The 18,766-nt window shown below is 37.3% G+C and overlaps 1 long non-coding RNA gene across 3 annotated transcripts in view; it reads left to right on the top strand.

Annotated features, from left to right (window-relative positions):
* The window catches only part of LOC140516648 (uncharacterized), a 155,087-nt gene that overhangs the window by 99,615 nt on the left and 36,706 nt on the right, over positions 1-18,766 (top strand). Inside the window, exons 7-8 of one of the 3 annotated variants that reach the window (XR_011971404.1) lie at positions 7,369-7,492; positions 14,397-16,320. The exons of the other annotated variants lie outside the window; for them this stretch is intronic. This is a non-coding gene — a long non-coding RNA (uncharacterized lncRNA). Of the gene's footprint in view, positions 1-7,368; positions 7,493-14,396; positions 16,321-18,766 lie in introns of those variants that run through there. 3 annotated transcript variants of the gene reach the window in all.

Below are 18,766 nucleotides of genomic sequence, written 5' to 3' on the forward strand. Positions count from 1 at the left end.
AAATGAAAGTAATTTTCCACTCTACTTGTAAAGAGGAGTCATCCTCCTAGTAGATATTTTTTCAGCTTTTTTTCCCTGAACTGCTTCCTAATTTCCCTGAAGCTTCGTTTCTTTCTGTTAACTGAAACTTGAGCTTACCGTTGCTGTTATTACAAGATTGTCTTCCTTTTCAGATCTTCCATTTACAAATTCAAGCTTATCATGGACTAAAAACTTTTCAAGAAATAGGGATAATGTTATTTATTTATTTTTTTGTGCATAGCATGGAGATTTAACTTTTCCTCTAAACTTCCCAGTATCTATTGAGACGACCACACTATTCTTTCCACAACCTAAGTTCATATACTTAGAGTTGTTTTTGTTCTTGACTCTTTATTCTCTCTTATTACTTCCACTTTCCAACGTGCTACCAACTTCCATTGGCTCTATCTGCATATCTCACACGCTTCTGCATTCTGTATTCTTTCATTGCCACCACCTTATTTCAATCCTTTATCATTTCTTACCTGGACTAGTTGAATAACTGGCCTCTCTGCTTCTAGTCTCTCCAAACTTCAATCCATCTTGCCAAAAGGAATCTTCCTTAAGCTAAGGGATGGCCATGTTTCTCTTTTGCCCAAGAAACTAGAGTGGATCCCTAGTTTCTCTACTTGGTATTTAAATCCTTTTACAAGTTGGCTCTTGCCAAACTTTCTAGACCTATCATATAACTCTTCATCATAAAACTCTGTTTCAGCCAAATTGACTTCCTTGTTGTTCTCCATATTAACATTACATCTCCCATCTCTGTTCTGGGAATGCTCTCCCTTGTTATCTCTACTTTTTGCAACTCCTATCTCCCTTAAGACCTCAGTGAAAGTGTGATACCCTATACAAAGATTTTCCTGGTTTCTCCTAGTTAACACTCTCAGACTGAAAATCAAAAAGTACCTTTTATTTCTTTATTTGCTTACATGCTACATATGCATATATGTGTATGTGTGTATATGTATATATGGTTATGTATGTGACTATATGTACATATATTTTATTCCTCCATTCTTACCCAGATTCCTCATCAGTATATAAGCTCCCAGAAGGCAGTGATTGTCTTGTTTTCGTCTATGTATCACCAGCACCCAGGGTTTTGCATTAAGTATTTTTAATTAGATTGTACCTCTAGTGATATATATTTTTTAAAGTTAGAATTCTATTGAAGGGCTAGGAGTTCCTCAGTTGCAAAGAGTTGTTTTTTGTTGTTGGGTTTTTTTTGGGGTCAAATTTGTTATCCAAACAGGTCATGCCATTTCTTGAGCTTATCTTCCCAGCTTTTGTTTGTCATCTTTTTCAATCAACATAAAAATATTTAATAATTATATTTTTCCATTTTAGGCTGCCAGTGTCAAGATCTTTAAAAGTCGGATGGATTTTTAACAATTTTAGAAAGTTTAGCTATAATTTGATCATTGAAGATCCTTTGCAGATATGTGATTTTATCCAGATTAAAATCGAAGTGTTTTTTTTTTTTTTTAAATGTTGAAAACACCCAAGTCTCCAAAGAATTGAAAATGAATCCTATCCAGAGGAAAATGGAGAGGTGTATGGTCTGTGAATATAGGCCACAACCTATTACAAAGTGTTATAAATGATGTCATCAGAGGTATCACACAATAAAGGATTGAAAAGCTTGAAGGGGACTTGAGGTCATCTTTTCCAATTCACCAACAAAAGGAATCCCCACTATAATATAACATACGCAACAAGTGGTTGTCCAATTTCTTCTCGAAGACCTCCAAGTAGGGGTAATTTTCTCTGTATTGAGCCAGCCCATTCAAATTTGGGAAGTTTTTTCTGACATCAAGACTACAATAAGACCTTCTGAAACTTTGGACCATTGCTCTGATTTCAGCCCTTGGTCCACACACAGCAAGTCTAATCTATCTTTCACGTAACAAATTTAAAAAACATTGAATTAATAAAGAAAACTAGGAGTTAATTTTATTTAAAAAAATTTCCCTTCTCCGTCCTCAATTCCCTCCCCTTCTCTATGTTTTCTGAGTAGGATAACCTCTTTTTTTTACTAATATCTTTTGTCTCTATATCATCTACACTTCTCAATATAACCCTCTTTGGAGTACATACCTACCAAAGGACTATCTGAATCAGTGGGTATGGATATTTAGTTTTTTCCTCAGTATAAATCCAAATTACTTTTCCAGAATCACTGAGACCAAATTCAGTTTCATGCAGAGTATCTTAGTGTGATTCTTTTCCTTTTCCTCCCTGCTCCATTCCTAGTTTCTGGATTCCAAAACCATGCCTCTGCCACTGTTTGCTTTGGCATTTTCTTTAGTGTCTGAGGCCTTCTTGTTCTGGAACATTCAACCAACCTGTTGATCTCTTCAACTTGAATGGCTGTTTGTAAGATCCTCCCCCTTTTCCCGCTCCTGGGAGCTCTGGGACCTACTTCCCCTTTCTAGTCTTGTTCCTGCCTTCCATTCCCCTATGTTGAGTACATTCCTTTTCCCCACCCCAGATTTTCAGGTTCATTTTATGTGTAGTCTTTTCTCATTAGAATGTAAGCCCAAGGTCAGGGATTGTCTTTTTTATTTTTAGCTTTTATTCATACATCTAACACTTGACACAAATTTAGGGTTATAGTTCTCGTCCTCATCCCAGTATGTGTGCAATATTGTCCCTTATCAGAGGTATTTTATACAAATATTTTCCCAGTTTACTGCTTCCCTTTCTATTCTAAGTGCATTTTTTTCATACAAAAGCTTTTTCAACTTCAGGTAGTCAAAATTATTTAGGTTGTCTTATGGGATCAATTCTATCCCTTGCTTGAAATCCACTTATTAAAGGTTTACTATATGCCAGAAGCTATGCTAAGTGATGGGTTACAATGCCTGGCAAATAGTGCTTAATAAATGTTTGCTCCCTTCCCTCCTTATTTCTCTGTCCAAAAGCCCTCCAACATTGATCATTCCCATATTTTGTCATATTTGCCAATTTGCTGATTGTGAGATGAAACCTCAGAGTTATTTGGATTTGCATTTCTCTTGTTGGACAATATTCCATATGGTTGTAATTGCTTGCAGTTCTTTTTTTAGAGAATTGTTTGTTCATATCTTTTGGCCATTTATCCATTAGGGAATAAGATTTAATCTTATATATTTGTCTTGATTCCTTCCGTATCTTAGATAGGCAAGGCAGTATAGTAGATAGCAACCTGGGAAAACTAGGAAGATTTGATTTATACTATCATCTCTGACATGACACTGGACACTTTACTTCTCAATGACCTGGGTAGCTCTTTAAGACTACATCTTGGTGGAGGGACTGCTGATTTGCACTGATAGAGATTCCTCACTCAACTGTCTCTTGGACCAATAAAATTACAAATCCAGTCCCCATCACATATATCTGCATTATTAGACCCTTATCAGGGGCATTTATAAAAATATTCTCCAATTTATAATTACTCTTTTTATCCTAATTGCATTATCCCCCCATAAAAAAGTTTTTCAACTTTAGGTAATCAAAATTATCTAGTTCGTCTTATGACATCACTTCTATCCTTTGTAGAAATTCACTAATTAGATGTTTACTATGTGAGAGGAACTATGCTAAGTGCTAGGATATAATGAAAAAGTAAAAACCTCTATTCTCCACCTAACCAGAGCTATTAATGGCACCTTATCTGGTGACAACTTCAGCCCCTTTAGGTTGTTTAAGCTGAGACCAAACTTTTGTTGTCTACACATGTAATGGGAATTGGAGAACGGAGGCCATTCTCTGGATACATCAATATTGTATTTTCCCTTCCTCTCCCCTTCCACTCCCTCTACCTCCCAACTGTGTTCCCCTGGACTATCCATATTAACTGAGGCAACAATGTTTTCTTTCCTTTTTTGCTTGAATAACCTGGATAATGGCCTCAGTTCTGAACTTCATTTTGTGTGTGTTGACATAGCCATTGTACTCTGAAAAATCCTACATGATCAGTTGAACCAATTAAGGGAATAACTCTCAAGCCTGGTTGCCAGAAATGTTGGAGAGGTTTAGAATGAGCATTTGGGGCTGGTGAGGGGTGGGGAGAGGAGTTTCACATTAACAATTGAATTTATAACAATATCTGTCTAGAAGATAGCTGATGGGCTTTTCTGATGGAGCACTGCAAGCTTTGGGGGAACTGAACACCTGGAGAATTAGCTTGTTCATATTAATTTAGCTAAGTTTTCAGTACTGTAGGGGAATTAGCAGAGTGCTAAAGGTTTTTTAAAGAATTCAAATGAAAAGCCATCTGGACCATGGGCTTTGTTCAATCTCAATTTAAGGATGGCTCCAGAGATTTCCTGTTCACTAATTAATTCCTCTAGATGAGCATGTGTGGCTGACTCAATTTATTTTTGAAGGATGGAAAAAAAAAAGCCCCCATCAATTAGTCCTTTGTTATGTTGAGACTGAGATGAAAATAGTGTTGTTTTTTTTTTTCAAAAAGGGGAAGAAGAAGAGAACTGAGAGATGCCTGTACATTTAGTGATCAGGTGTCCTTTGTCATTAGGCATGGCTTTGATGTAAGTACCCTTCTTTGGGGCTTTGGGATAATTGGTGAGAAAATGCCTGGCCTTGTTTGAATCTGAGCAATATTTAGCCTGGAGCAGAAAGGCAGAGAAAGCAGCCCTTCAGAAAGGATTGAATTAGACTGATATTTTAAATAACAGAATACTCTCATTTCTAACTTTGAGTTCATTACTGTGTGTAATTAATATAAGTTTAAGGACTCTAATCACTACTTTCAAGGAATCATTTTCTTGACTTTTCTTTCTGTCTTTCTGGTAGATGATATGACTAGGGAATCCCTTTTAGTAGGAGAGGCTTGTGGTTTGGAGATTTGATGGGGTATACTCTGGCAGAGGCAGGTGAAATTCAGCTTAGAGACACTAATCTTTCTCTTAGCTGTGATGATATGGTTCTGCCTTGCAATGACCCAAAGAATCTTCATTCAGGAAAAATGAAACAAACCAGAAAGCTTGAAATAATCAATTTTGATTTTGTTGGTAGTGAGATGTGGTGCTGTCACTTATGGTCATACTGAAAAGGACACTGGATGCTGAGTCAGGAAGATCTAAGTTCAAATCCTGCTCTGACAGTTACTAGTTTTTGACCCTGGGTAGGTCACTTAACTTCTCTCTATGGTTCAGTCTCTTTATTTGTATAAATGAGGGAGTTGGACTGGATGGCCTTTAATGTTCCTTCAAACTCTAAATCTGTGATCCTGGAATGCATTAAGCCTTTAAGAAAAGAAAAATAATTAATAGAATTAGAAAGTAAAACAAATTATGTAATAAAAGAATATTTGGGGGGGCATAATGGTTGTTTGACATTTATCTTCAATAATTTTGGGATGAAAATAATAAAATTTAGAGACTTTTAATGTTTCTGGTCACCACTTAAAAGTCCAATTATTCATAAATTTCCTGTATACTTAATAGATTATGATTCTTACTATCTTAACGTATGCAGCAAACGTATTTGTGGACTATCTTTTGTAGACGTATTTTAATCATGTGAGGAAATGGGTTTAGGTAGCATGGTATATGGAAAACACCCCAGATTTGAATTCAGAGGATCTGAATTTGAACAAGTGATCTACTTTACACTTTCTTGTAATGTAATGTTGAGATAGCCACATACTTTTTGGGGTTTGGTCTTCCTCAACTGTAAAAGATTAGATTGGACCAAATGACTTTTAAGGTTCCTTCCATTTCTAAGCCAAGGACTGTAATATTTTATTTGTTATTAAAATCATCATTGTCTCTGTAGTGCAATCCGCTTTCATGTACTCAGCCAATTTGAGATAATTCTGATAAAGACAGCCCTGGGATGTTTACCAAGCTTATTCTTCAGAAATGGTGGAACAAACAAAAGAGATAACAGGTGGATAATTTAGAATAGGACCACCATAACTGCCTATAGGAACATTATTCATTTGGATCCAGAAATTTTGTATTTTTATGGGCCCTGTTAAATGCTGGAAAAACAGTAGACTATAAGTTTCTTGAAGGCAGGGGTCACTTCATTTTTGCTTTTGTGTGCCAAGTACCTTGCACAATGCTTTACATAGATGCTGATTAGATCCATGTTGAAGATCTAGAAGAAACCCCCTTGTGTTTTGGATAGATCTATGGAAGATTCATGGGAGCATGAGGATAAGTGTATCAGAGAATGAAAAGTAGTTATCTATACATTGCATTAGGTATCACTGGTGTGAGGATCCTCAAAAAGAAATAAATCTGGAATCTAGTGTTGCTTGATGTACTGAACTGAAGAACCACTGAACAACAGACCCAACGATTCTTTTTTTAAATAAGTTTTTACTGATTCCTTTTTTTACTTAAATATAATTTCCTCTAGCATACTTCCCAGAAAACCATCCAATTTAATAGACAATATTTTAAATACAAAAAGAAGAAAAGGATCAGCATAACTGGTAAATATATTGAAAAAGTCTAAAATATGTGATATATACCACACTCACGGATGGGCTGCTAGATGGCATAGAGATAGAGTGCCTGTCCTGACCACAGGAAGATTTGTCTTCCTGAGTTCAAATCTGACTTCAGACACTCACTAGCTAGCTGTGTGATCCTGGGTAAGTCACTTAACCCCGTTTGCCTCAGTTCCCTCTTCTGTTAAATGAGCAGGAGAAGGAAATGGCAAAACACTCCAGGATCTTTGCCAAGAAAAGCCCAACTGGGATCATAAAGAATTAGACAACTGAAAAAATGACTGACTAACAGCAATCATACTTGGGGACATCCTACTTTTGCAAGGGGGTAGAATGAGGGTATCTTCTCATATTTCTGCTTTCAAGGTATACTCTCAGCACCAATAATTCCTTCCTTACTGTTTCCATCCAAGCCAAAACAACTAGACCACTTGCTTGTCCTGCCAAGTTCCTGACATCTATGTTGGCCATCTGTGGTCCTCTGAGATCTAATCTATAAGTCAAGCTGTCAGTCCCTCATGCATTTTGAAAGGCTCAAGACTATAATGACTTCTGATACCCATGAACCTTGTCTAAGCAACATATTTAGTTTCTCACTATTTGCTCTCCTGTTCTCTGGTGTTTTCATCTGTGTATCTCTTACTCTTCAAGTAGAATGTTACCTCAACTCACATTTATAGAATTATTTAAGGTTTATAAGAATCTTTACCCTGTCTTTAATGGTAGGGATTATCAATTAATTTCATGTCAGTTCAAGTCAATATTCATTTTCTTTGTTTAATATTCATTTTCATTTGCTTAATATTACTATTCATTTTCTTAGTTTAATTTTTTTAATTCAGTTTTTTTGCATTTTAACCTCCCACCCCACCTAGGAAAACAAAGAAAAATGAAATCCATCACAAACATATATGGTCAAGCAAGACATATTCCTGAATTACCCACCACCACCAAAAAAGCCTCAGTTTATCTCTGAGTTCATCACTTCTCACTCTGGAGGTGGGTAAGACATTTCATTAAAACTCCTTTGGGATCATGAAATACATTTTTTAAAAAATGTGGCTATGATATGCTACTACACAAAATTCTGGGGACCAAAATACAAGGGCAAAACAATTCATTATCCCTAAGGAGACCACTTTATCTTGGGGGTAGGCCTAAAGGAGGATAGTACATATGCTGGCAAATAAACAGGAGGTTTATCTAGAGAAATATAAAATCACTTTGGGATGGGAGGAGTCCTGACAGCTGGGCCAATCAGGAAAAACCTCACCAAGGAGGTGGTTATTAAACTGAACCCTGAATAGAGCTAAGGATTCCAAAAGGCCAACAAAATGAGGAGCGTGGTCTCAGGTAATGGTGATAATCTGGGCAAAAGCAAGTAGAGAAGTTTGGTTGGAGCATAAAGTGTGTGAGGAAGGATAATGTTAAATAATTCTGGAAAGGTAGGCTGGAGTCAGATTGTGGTGGTCTTTAAATACCAAAGACAGGAGTATCAATTTTATTGTAGAAGTGGTATGATTTTTTTTTTAACATCATTTCATGGCCTCAAAACACACACACACATACACATATACAGTACACACATACAACACACATACACATATACAGTAAACGCACATACATAATACACACACACATACACAATACACACACATATACAAGACACAAATACACACATACACATTTTCTTAGGCAGTGCCTGGCCAAAAAAAAATGCTTGATAAATACTTTTGATTAATATGATTATTATAAATCATTACAAATGTCATTGAAAGCAAATCCCCTGAGAAATTCCACTGAGAAATATTTGGTGAATCTTGCCTCCATTTCAATTCATACTTGAAAGTACTTTCATAGGAATACGATGTTATTCTGTAATTCAGTCTTTTCATGAATTGAGGCTGGCCCCAACTAGTTCAAATTAGGTTTTACATTATAATGAGTTTCTAATTCTTGTAGTATGATTAATACAATATGGTTCTGCATTTTTCAAAAGCCTCCAAAGCCCCTGGTTGGTTTTTCTGTCAGACTAATGGGGATATGTTAGGAAGGAGAGATTATTACATTCCTGGCTAGCCTAGATAAACCTTTACAGTTTTCCTCCCACCCCACCCCCTGAGAATCTGGTAGAGAAAAAAGAAAACTATTTCTATCTTCTCCCTTCCTGTTTGCTGAATTGGAGAGAGGCAGAAAATCTTCAGGAGCTAAGGGGTCAAAGACTATCTAAGAAAATCCTTTTGTCATGTCACTTCCCTATTAGAAAGCATTTAGTGGCTCGCCATTGATTACAGAATAAAGTTCAAGCAACTTTGTGCATGACCTAGTGCTATTTACCAATTTTATTAATGAGTTCGATTAAAGTAGAGATGATCTGTTAATGAAATTTACCAATGACATGACACAGGGAAGGATAACCACACATTGGATGACAGGCTGGTCCTGATGGGCTAATGTACTGGACCAACTCTAAGATGGTGAAATTAATAGGGATAAACGTGTTCTTAAAACTTGGTTTTTAAGAATCGACTTCATAAGTATAAAACAAGCAAAGCTAGACAGGAGGTCATCTGAAAAAAATCATGGAATTTTTGTGGATTTGCCAGGGCAACAGGAGTTAATAGTGTGATACAGCCATCCAAAACACACGAAATCTTGGGCTGCATTTAAGAAAAGCAATGTCCAGGGAGATCCCTTTCTGCTCTGTGTTGGGTAGATCTCATTTGGAATATTATTTTCATTTCTAGGTATAATATTTTAGGAGGAATATTTATAAGATGGATATTATCCAAAGCAGGGTGGCTGAAATGATAAAGGACTTTAAGATCATGTCATGTGAGAATCAGACCTTGGGGAAGATAATTCTAAGCATGATAATTATCTTGCAGGATTTAAAGGGCTGTCATGTGAAAGATTAGACTTATGCTGCTTTGTCCCAGAGGGAAGAAGCAATGGGCATAATGGGTGGAAATTTCAAAGAGGCAAATTTCAACCAAGCAGAAATAGAGCCAACTGAAAATAGAATGAGTTACCTCAGAAGGCAGTGGAGTTCCCCTTATGATTTTCAATCCAAGACTAGATGACATGTTTTCATATATGTTGTAAATGACATTCTTGTTTCTAGTCAACGGTCAACAAGCATTTATTGAGTACCTACTATATATCAGGCACTGTAGTAAGTGCTGAGAATACAAAGAAAGACAAATCAATCTCTTCCCTCAGGGACCTCACAAACTAATGGGGAAGCCATTATGCAAACAACTATGGACAAATAAGATACAGAAAGGATGAACTGGAGATAATCTCAGAGGGAAGTCAGTAACATTTAGGACCATCAGAAAAGACTTCTTGCAGAAGGTGGGAGGAAGCCAAGAGGTAAAGGTGAGGTGGAAGGGAATTCCAGGCACAAGAGGACAGACTGTAAAAATAAAAGCAAGAGCTGGAGTATCTTGTTCAAAGAACAACAAATTGACCAAAGTCACTGGATTATATAGTACAGGGCAGAGAGACAGGTGTAAGAAGATCGGGTTATGAAGGACTTTAAAAGCCAAACAGATTTTATGGAGGAATAGGGAGACACTGGAATTTATTTTATAGCGGTTGGCATGGACTTGTCCTTTAAAAAGATCTCTTTGGTAGATGAGTGGAGGATGGAAAGAAGTCGAGAGAGAGACTTGAGTCTGGGAGACCAACCAGAAAACTCTTGCAATAGTCCAAGCATGTGGTAATTAGGACCTGTACCAGGGTGAAGACTGTGTCAAAGTAGAGACCCCAGACCCTCTAAGATTTTTCATTCTGAGTTTAGGAACCCACCAAATTTGGAAGTCTGATCTCAGTCAGATTAGCTTCTTGGCTTCCTTGGATGCCATCCTTTCATTAGATCTTGCCAGCATTTTCCCCATCATCAATAAATGAACTAATTAGATTTCATAAGAGGTATAAAGCTAATGCAGTGGACTTTTCATATTTCTCATCAGACTAAGCAAGTAAGCAATAATATTTGGTGACGCTGAAAAAGTAGGGGTACAGTGGTTCTACTGCTATCCCTATTAAATAGACATAGAAAGAAGCAATTTCCAGGAATGAAACTCTGGACTGTTTCCTGAACATTCAGTCATTTTTATTTTCAAAAGGTTTTCCAAAATATGTGATGATATCATTAATTGAAGAATCTGGAAGGCCTAAACACTAAGTATCCATATAATTATCTTAAATTGTTATTAGTGCTGGAAGAAAGCCCACAATTTGCTTATAGTGGCCTCATTTGCTACCATTTTCAAAACAGACCTTCTCTCTCTCCCTCTGTTTTTTTTTAATCAATGAATTGATGGAAGAGAGGAAAGACCCAAATTCTTTTCTAAGTTATTGGCTTCATTATAAGCTATAATGGACATTCCCTTGTGGTGAAGGAATTAAAATATTACAAGCTTTGCTTTGAAATGGTGACACAGAGAAGGCTTCTGGAATTTTTCGGAGGTGGTTTGAGACTTTAGTTTGCCTGGTAACCACAGTTTCTACATGTAATTCAGCCTCACAGTTTGGGAATTTCCGAAGTGACTGTTAACTGAGTACATTCATGTATGCTACATGTCTGTTAGGGTTAGTGGTTTGCTTCTTAACAGGTGACAACACTTACTCCTGAATCAGCAGGTAGGGTAGAAGGCAGACTCTGGGATCATGAAGTTTTAAAGTATTGGAAGCAAATATTCATGAAGAAAACCTTTCTTGCTTTTAGAACCTTATACATGTATAAGACTAATTCATAAATGAAGGCTAACACAGAGTTGTCAAAAAGACCTAAAGATAATTCTAGTTCATGTGACCAACATGATGGCAGACTACACATTGTCCTTCATCCCTATGAATTCTCAACTCTACCTACCCAAAGAGGAATTATCTACCATATGTAGAGCAATTAAAATGGAATTCACAGGATGAGAAAACAAGAATACTGACAAGGTAAACACCTTAGAAATTAGCAGTGGGGAACATAAATCCTTAGCACTCTCATTCAACACCACTTTTCATGATCTCCAGTGAATATATACAAACTATCCCAGAAGTTTGTGCTTGAGATCTACACAGAACTTCCTTTTGTGCTGCAGAGACTTTGTTATATCACTGACATAATATGGAAATGCGTATAATATTTGAGATTCAGTCATATCAGTATGTGAATAGATATGACTTTTATAACGCTCCTTAAAGAAATAATAAAAAATTAAATAGCTGAAGGGATGTTATCAGGGATCATGAATGTGTCATGGAAATATAATTATGGTAATGCTACCAAGTTAATTTACAGATTTGTTGCTCGATCAATTCAACTAACAAAAACATGTTTTATAATACTAGGTAAAAGGTATATTTTACAGAACTAAAAAAATGTCATATTAAAAAAATAGTAATTTGAAAAGTAAGTATGAAGGAAAAGAACTTCCTGCCTTAAAATCATATTATAAAGTAGCAATCATGGAAGTGATTTGATAATGGCTTGAACAATGGAAAAGTAGACCAATGAAAGAAACAAGACAAGGAAGAGTCAGAAATATGAGCTCAATATTTCAGTGTTTCATAAACCCTAAAACACAAATTACTAAAGAAAGAGCTCCTTATTTGAAAAGAATTTCTGGGAAACTGGAAAGCAGTCTGGGAGGAATTAGGTCTAGACCAACATCTTACACCATATTCCATAATAAAAATGCATATGTGACTTGAATATCAAAAAATCATACCATAAAAAATTGGAAGAGATGTAGATCATATACCTTTCACAATTATGAGTAGGAGATGAAACTTTAACCCTGCAAGGCATAGAAGCAATTGCAGCATGTAATATAGATTGCTTCCAATAGGTATTGGATGAACAAAATTAATGCATTTTGGATGATAAACAAAGTAGATGACTGGGGAAAAGTTTTGTTTTAAATATCTCTGAGCATGTTCTGATATCCAAGACATATAAATGGTTAATAGAAATATAGAAGACCAAAAGACATTTCCCAATAGATAAACGATTAAAGATATGAACAAGCAACTCTCAAAAGCATTTTGACAATTAAACAACATAGAATAAAATATACTAAGTCACTGAGATGATAAAGGTAGCTAAATGGCACAGTGGATTGACCATTGGGATTGGAGTGAGGAAGATCTAAATTCAAATCAACCTTAGACACTCTCAGATGTGTGACCCTGGGGAAGCCACTTCAGACCTCTGTTGGTTTCACTTTCCTCATCCATAAAATAGGTATTAGAATTGCACGTACACTTTCATGGTTGTGAGGCTCAAATGAAGTCAATCAAACATTTATTAAGCACCTACGATGTGTCAGGCACTATGCTAAGCACCAGGCATAAAAAGAGGCAAAAGACATTCCCTGCCCTTCAGAAGCTCACAATCTAATGGGGGAGACCACACATAAACAATCATACATAAATAAGCCATAGGAAATAATTAATACAAAGAATGCACTAGAATTAAAGAGGTTGGAAAAGGTTATTGTAGTATTTGCAATTTTAGTTGCGACTTGAAGCCAGGGAAGCCACTAAATGGAAATGAGGAGGGAGAGCATTCCAGGTATGGGAGACTTCCAGAGGAAATGCCTGGAGCTGAGAGATATAAGAGCAAGGAGGCCAGTGTCACTGGATCAAAGAGTATATACTGGAGAGTAAGGTGTAAGAATACTGGAAAGACAGGAGGAGGCCAAATTATGAAGGGCTGTGAACACCAACCAGGATTTTTCATTTGGTCCTGGAGGTGATAGGGAGTCACTGGAGTTTATTGAGGAGGCTGAAAGTCAGACCTGCACTTTAGGAAAATCACTTCAGTGATTTTAGCTGAATAGAGGATTAATTGGAATGAGGGGAGACCTGAAGCAGGCAGACTCGACATCAGGCTTTTACAGTAATCAAGGCATGAGGTGACAAGGTCCTGCATAAGAGTGGTTGTTTCTCACTTTCACTCCATTCTATCTACCCTTCTCTGAAAGGATAGAAAGAGTTGTATATGAGAGGTGTTGCAGAGACAGAATCAACAGGTCTTGGCAACAGAATGAATATAGCGAGGAGGGGAGGTGAAGTGAGAGATAATGAGGGGTCAAGAATGATATCTAATTTGTGATCCTCACAAGAGGAGGATGGCATTGCCTTTTAGAGTAATAGGAACGGTGGTAGAGAGAGGATTTCGAGGGAAAAATAATGAGTATGAGTTCTGTTTTAAACATGTTGAGTTTAACTGAATATCCAATTAATTGATTAAATGATTGATAACCTCCTGGGGCTATTGTAAGGATCAAATGATCCTTGTAAAGTGCTGTATAATTGCTAGTTATTATCAGTAGTGATGATGATGATGATAAATCAAAACCCTAAGATTTTTTCCCACATGCATTGTTGATAAAATGAGTACAATATGACAATAGTCAATGTTGAAGGGATTGTGAAAAGACAGGCAGAATAACATAGTGTTAGTATCTCTGTAAATTGAGATTATTTGGTAAAGCAATTTGGAAACATGCAAATAAGATTACTAAAATGTCCATATTGTTTTAGCTGGAGATTCCACTGCTAAGCATATATTCCAAGTTTGTCAATGACGAAATGTAAAGGTCCATGTGCACCAAAATTTTTATAGCACAGGTTTTGTGGTTTTAAAGAACTGGAATTAGAGTAGCTGTCCATTGTTTGGGAACTGTTCATAGAAAGGAGGTACATGAATGTCATGAAATACTACTGTGCTATAAAATATGATGAACACAATGAATACAGAGAAGCATGGGAAGACAATTTATACAGTAATTTGAATGTCAAATAGTATTTCGTCCTGGAGGTGAAAGGGAGGAGGTGCTCTGTTACATTCACTTCTCATCTTTAATACTTCTACATTTGTTTGGTCCCACAGGGCAGAACCAGGAGTGATGGGTGAAAGTTGTGAAGAGACATCCTTAAGTTTGAGGTCAGGAGAAAACATCCTAATAATTTAAGCTACCTGAAAGTGAAATAGGGTGCCTTGAAAGGTAATGAGTTACCCTTCATTCAAGAGGCTCAAAGTAAAACTTGGATAACTACCTGTAAATTATGTTGTAGAGGGAGCTCATGAGGCAGTTGAATTGGGGTAGATGCTGAGATTTTAATTTATATTTAATTCTTAGATGCTGAGATTTTATTATTCTAGTTCAGCGATGAATCATTACTGCTCCTCTCTCCCTCTTCTCCCATGTTCCCTGGTGATGATCTGTAGCAGCATTTCAAGTTTTCAACTACTTCTCAGTGCAAAAATTAGTGAAGTCATTTCCTTGCTGAGACAACTTCTCTGGTTCTGTGGGACGGCTCATCAGAAGACAAATGGACACACACACATACACCAGGCTTTTCAGCAAACCTTCTGTTTGTCTGTAAAGAGCTGGAGGTAATTGATGCCCTCATCCACACTGGAACCAAAACGGAACAGCAGTGTTAACAGAGAACAGAAGGTTTTTTTTTTCAAATTGTATTCCTCCACATGGTAGGAGTATTTTAATGCTTCCTAAACCTACATTATTATTATTGCTATTATTTTTTTTTCTCTTCTGCACAGAAAGGTGGCATGCTTATTTAGTTTCAGGTCACTTTGGTCCTTCATGCACCAGACATTTCTTCCTTTTCCATGACTCCAACTTCTAGCCAAACAACAGAAGAGTTGAATCATAAAAGAATAGTCCAGAAACTTTTATTTGTTTGAACGAAATTCTTTCCATGTGTTCCAGCTTCCTCCTTTGCTCATTTTGGTCATGTGCTTTGGTTTAGTCATCTGTCCCACACACTGGAAGGCCAGTATCCTCCCCTCACCACCGATAGGTTTGGAGGTCTACAAGCAGTAACTGAAGCCTGCTGAACTTACCACATCCTTCAAAAAATGTAATAGCTGCTTTAAGCTAAGAGGTTCCATTGGAATTTGAGGGGAAGAACAAAAAATAAGCAAGGGAGGAAAATAAGGCCAGCTTGGGATGGTAGTGTGCAATTTGATTGAAGAATAAAGAGATTTGGGAGAGAGCAAAGAAAAATCAGGAGGAAGCTAGAGCCCACTAGGTTTGAATAATGGAGGACATTCTACCCAAAGGTCTGGCTAGACACCAAATCACTAAATATAAATGGAGGGAAGATGATCTGGTAACGTATGGCACTGTCCTTGATGAGAATAAATAAACAACTCCTTCTGAAGGGTTGAAATACAACTGGTCATGTGCCAGGTAACTTGTGGCCAACTTGAACTTTTAGAGGAGAACAGAAGGAGCCCGTGTGGCCTAGAAAATCCACCCGGTACCTTGGCATCAGGAGACTTTGTTCAATGCCATATGGCCCTCTCCTTGGGGGAATCCCTCCTACTCTATACTCCTGGAGCAATTAGTGTCTTTATCATTTTAGGATCATTGATTACATATCACATTATAACTTCTCGCCTTGTAATAGAGATGGCAGTGCATGGAATATTAGATAGTGAGCTGGCCTTGGAGTAAGGAAAATTTAGATTCAAACCCTATGCCTGACATTTTTGGTTGTATACACCATGGCAAGTCAGTAAACCTTTTATTGTCCCCAGACAACTCTATAAAACTGAAAGTTTCAGAGCAAATGCCAGTCTGAATTGGTAGAGGTTTTTTTTTTCCACTCAGATTCTCTTTACTAATGAAATCCCAGGTTCATTCCAAATTCTTCCATCATCTTTAATATTTTTGAACATGCAAATTTAAACACGGTAGCATACTGATATGAATATAGACTACAATTTAATTTTTCCTTATATTTCTCCCAGCATGGATAAAGATAATAAAATCCTTTAATGTACAGTTAGAGAGATTTGCTTGGGGCCAATGGGAGATGAAGATCCTTGCCCATGATCACATAGTACATGTCTGAGGCAGGATCTGAATGCAACACTTCCTGATTTCATAGCTAACTCTCTATCCACAGTGTAATGCTGACATTTATCGCTAGCCACATGTATCTATTTCCAGTTTTCAAACACTCACTTTTACTGCCTCCTTGGGTATTTCGATGCTATGACATGTAGCTATGCAGATACAGTAGTTATTTGTTAAATGCTTACTATGTGCCGTGCACTGAGCATATATTGGCAAAACCAAACAGTGCTCGTTCCCAGACTTCAAGAAGCTTACATTATCAGCTGAGATAGAATATACATATAGGGTTGTGGCTTATGATTTCATTGGTGTAGGGAATTCTCAGGTACTCCCTCAACCACTTCAGTTTGGTACTGCAGCAACTTATGGTCTTAGTTGTCAAGAACCCTGAGAAATTATGTGACTTACCCAGGGTCACAAAGCCAGCATATTTCATCTGTAAGGTTTGAATCCATGTCTTTCTGATTTCAAAGCTGGTTTTCTATCCACCACATATTGCCATACAAATACACATTTGCATCTACATGGCAGGGAGGCAGAATGGATACTGGGATAGAGCTGGACTGGGAGTCAGGAATATTTGAATTTATATCATGCCTAAGGCACACTAGTTGTGTGATCCTCTCAGCCTCATTTAACCTCTCTTAGCCTCAGTTTCCTAATCTGTAAAATGAGGATAATAGCACCCATCTCACTGGATTGTTGTAAGGCTCAAACAAGATAACATATGTGAAGTACTTAAGACACTATCTTCATGCTATATGAACACACACATATGGAAAGAGAGAGCAACAATTACTTTTTAAAGGTAGAACTAACTTTATTAGGACCTCTAATTCAGATGCCATTTACATGACTTATCTCTCTGCTAGAATGAAAACTCCTTGAGAGTAAGGACAACATATCTGTATAGTACCTGGCTTAGTGTTTTGAGCATACTGGGTCCTCAACAATTCCAAGTTGTTCCATTGATGTTGACATGTAACTATAGTGTTGCCCTGCGTAGGCAGGCAGAACAGAGGAAAAGAGTTTCATATTGCAAATGTTGACCTTCTGAAGTCCTTCTGAAAGCCCAACTTCTCAGAATTCTTAGCCAGAGCTTGTGATTGGCCATGATTTCATTGGGAACTCCAGTGCACTTAGCTGGCTCAATTGTGCATTATGGGCACGTACATAGTAGGGGCAGGCTTCCAAACCATTAATGCTTCTTTCCTTCCTTTGGGAGAGGATCATTTGGGTCATTGGTCTCTAAAGGACTTTTCCAACCCAGCCTTTGATTTGCTGAAGGCAAGTGAATGGGAATTCTATTAGAAGCAAATGCACAGCCGAGGCCTCCATGACGGCCCATTAACTGCTTGAGCCTTCACTCCTGTGTGTTTTATTCACCTCGTAAAAGGGAAAAAAGCTTAGAAACTAGTAAAAAGAAAAATATATATGTATATATCACAGGAGACATGTGAGACTTAAGGCAGATATGCCACACACAGTGGGCTGGCTTCTCTATAACCCTGGGCTTATTATCTAATATGTGAAGACAGCCTAGTTAGCCCCGTCTGTGAGTTGCATCAGACTTATTTTTTTTCCAAATACCAAGAAGTAAATGTTGCTTTTCCTATTCCTCTGTATTCAGCTTGCTGGAGTGGAAAAGATATAGAACTAGAAATCAGGAAACCTGGGATCTAGTGCAGGTTTTGTCATTAACAATCTTCCTGACCTTTAATATGGCACATGAACTTCTGAGTCTCACTTTACCCATTTGTAAAATGAGGTATTAGGAGAAGTGGTCTCTAAGGCTATTGAATCTTTCTCTAATTTTTTTTTTAATTGATAACTTTTGCTTTAACATCACATTCACTTTTGGCTATGTCTTCCTCTACTCTCTCATGCAGCTGTAATGTCTGGGACTTTGACCTTTCTGAGACCTTATCCTGGGGCACTTAATCCATTTAACTTTTGAACTTGAATTCTGGGACTGAGTTGCCCTGCTTATTAAGTGAACATAAACTCCCAGGGCTGCAGATCATGCTTCATAGTTAGCTGGTCCCAGATAATCATCCCCAAATCCCCTACAATCATCTACTTTGGTCATCTTCTTCCTATTTGCTCTGTTACAGACCATGTGCACCTGCCTCTCTCTCCATCCCCACTTCTTGTTCTGTGAGCTGTAATCAAATCCTGTTTGAAGATAGTTTGCCAGTTGACTCCACTCACCATCCTTGTGATTTCCTGGCCCCAAATACCCTTTTTTAGCCCCTTTTCTCTGTATGTGCTTCCCTGTCCCCTTTCTATTAGAATGTAAACTTCTTGAGGGATTGTCTTGTGTTTTTATTTGTAACTCTAGGTACCAGAATAGTGCTTACTTCGGAAAGGT

Source organism: Notamacropus eugenii, chromosome Y (genome assembly GCF_028372415.1).
Source record: "Notamacropus eugenii isolate mMacEug1 chromosome Y, mMacEug1.pri_v2, whole genome shotgun sequence".
Classification (NCBI taxonomy): Eukaryota; Metazoa; Chordata; class Mammalia; order Diprotodontia; family Macropodidae; genus Notamacropus; species Notamacropus eugenii.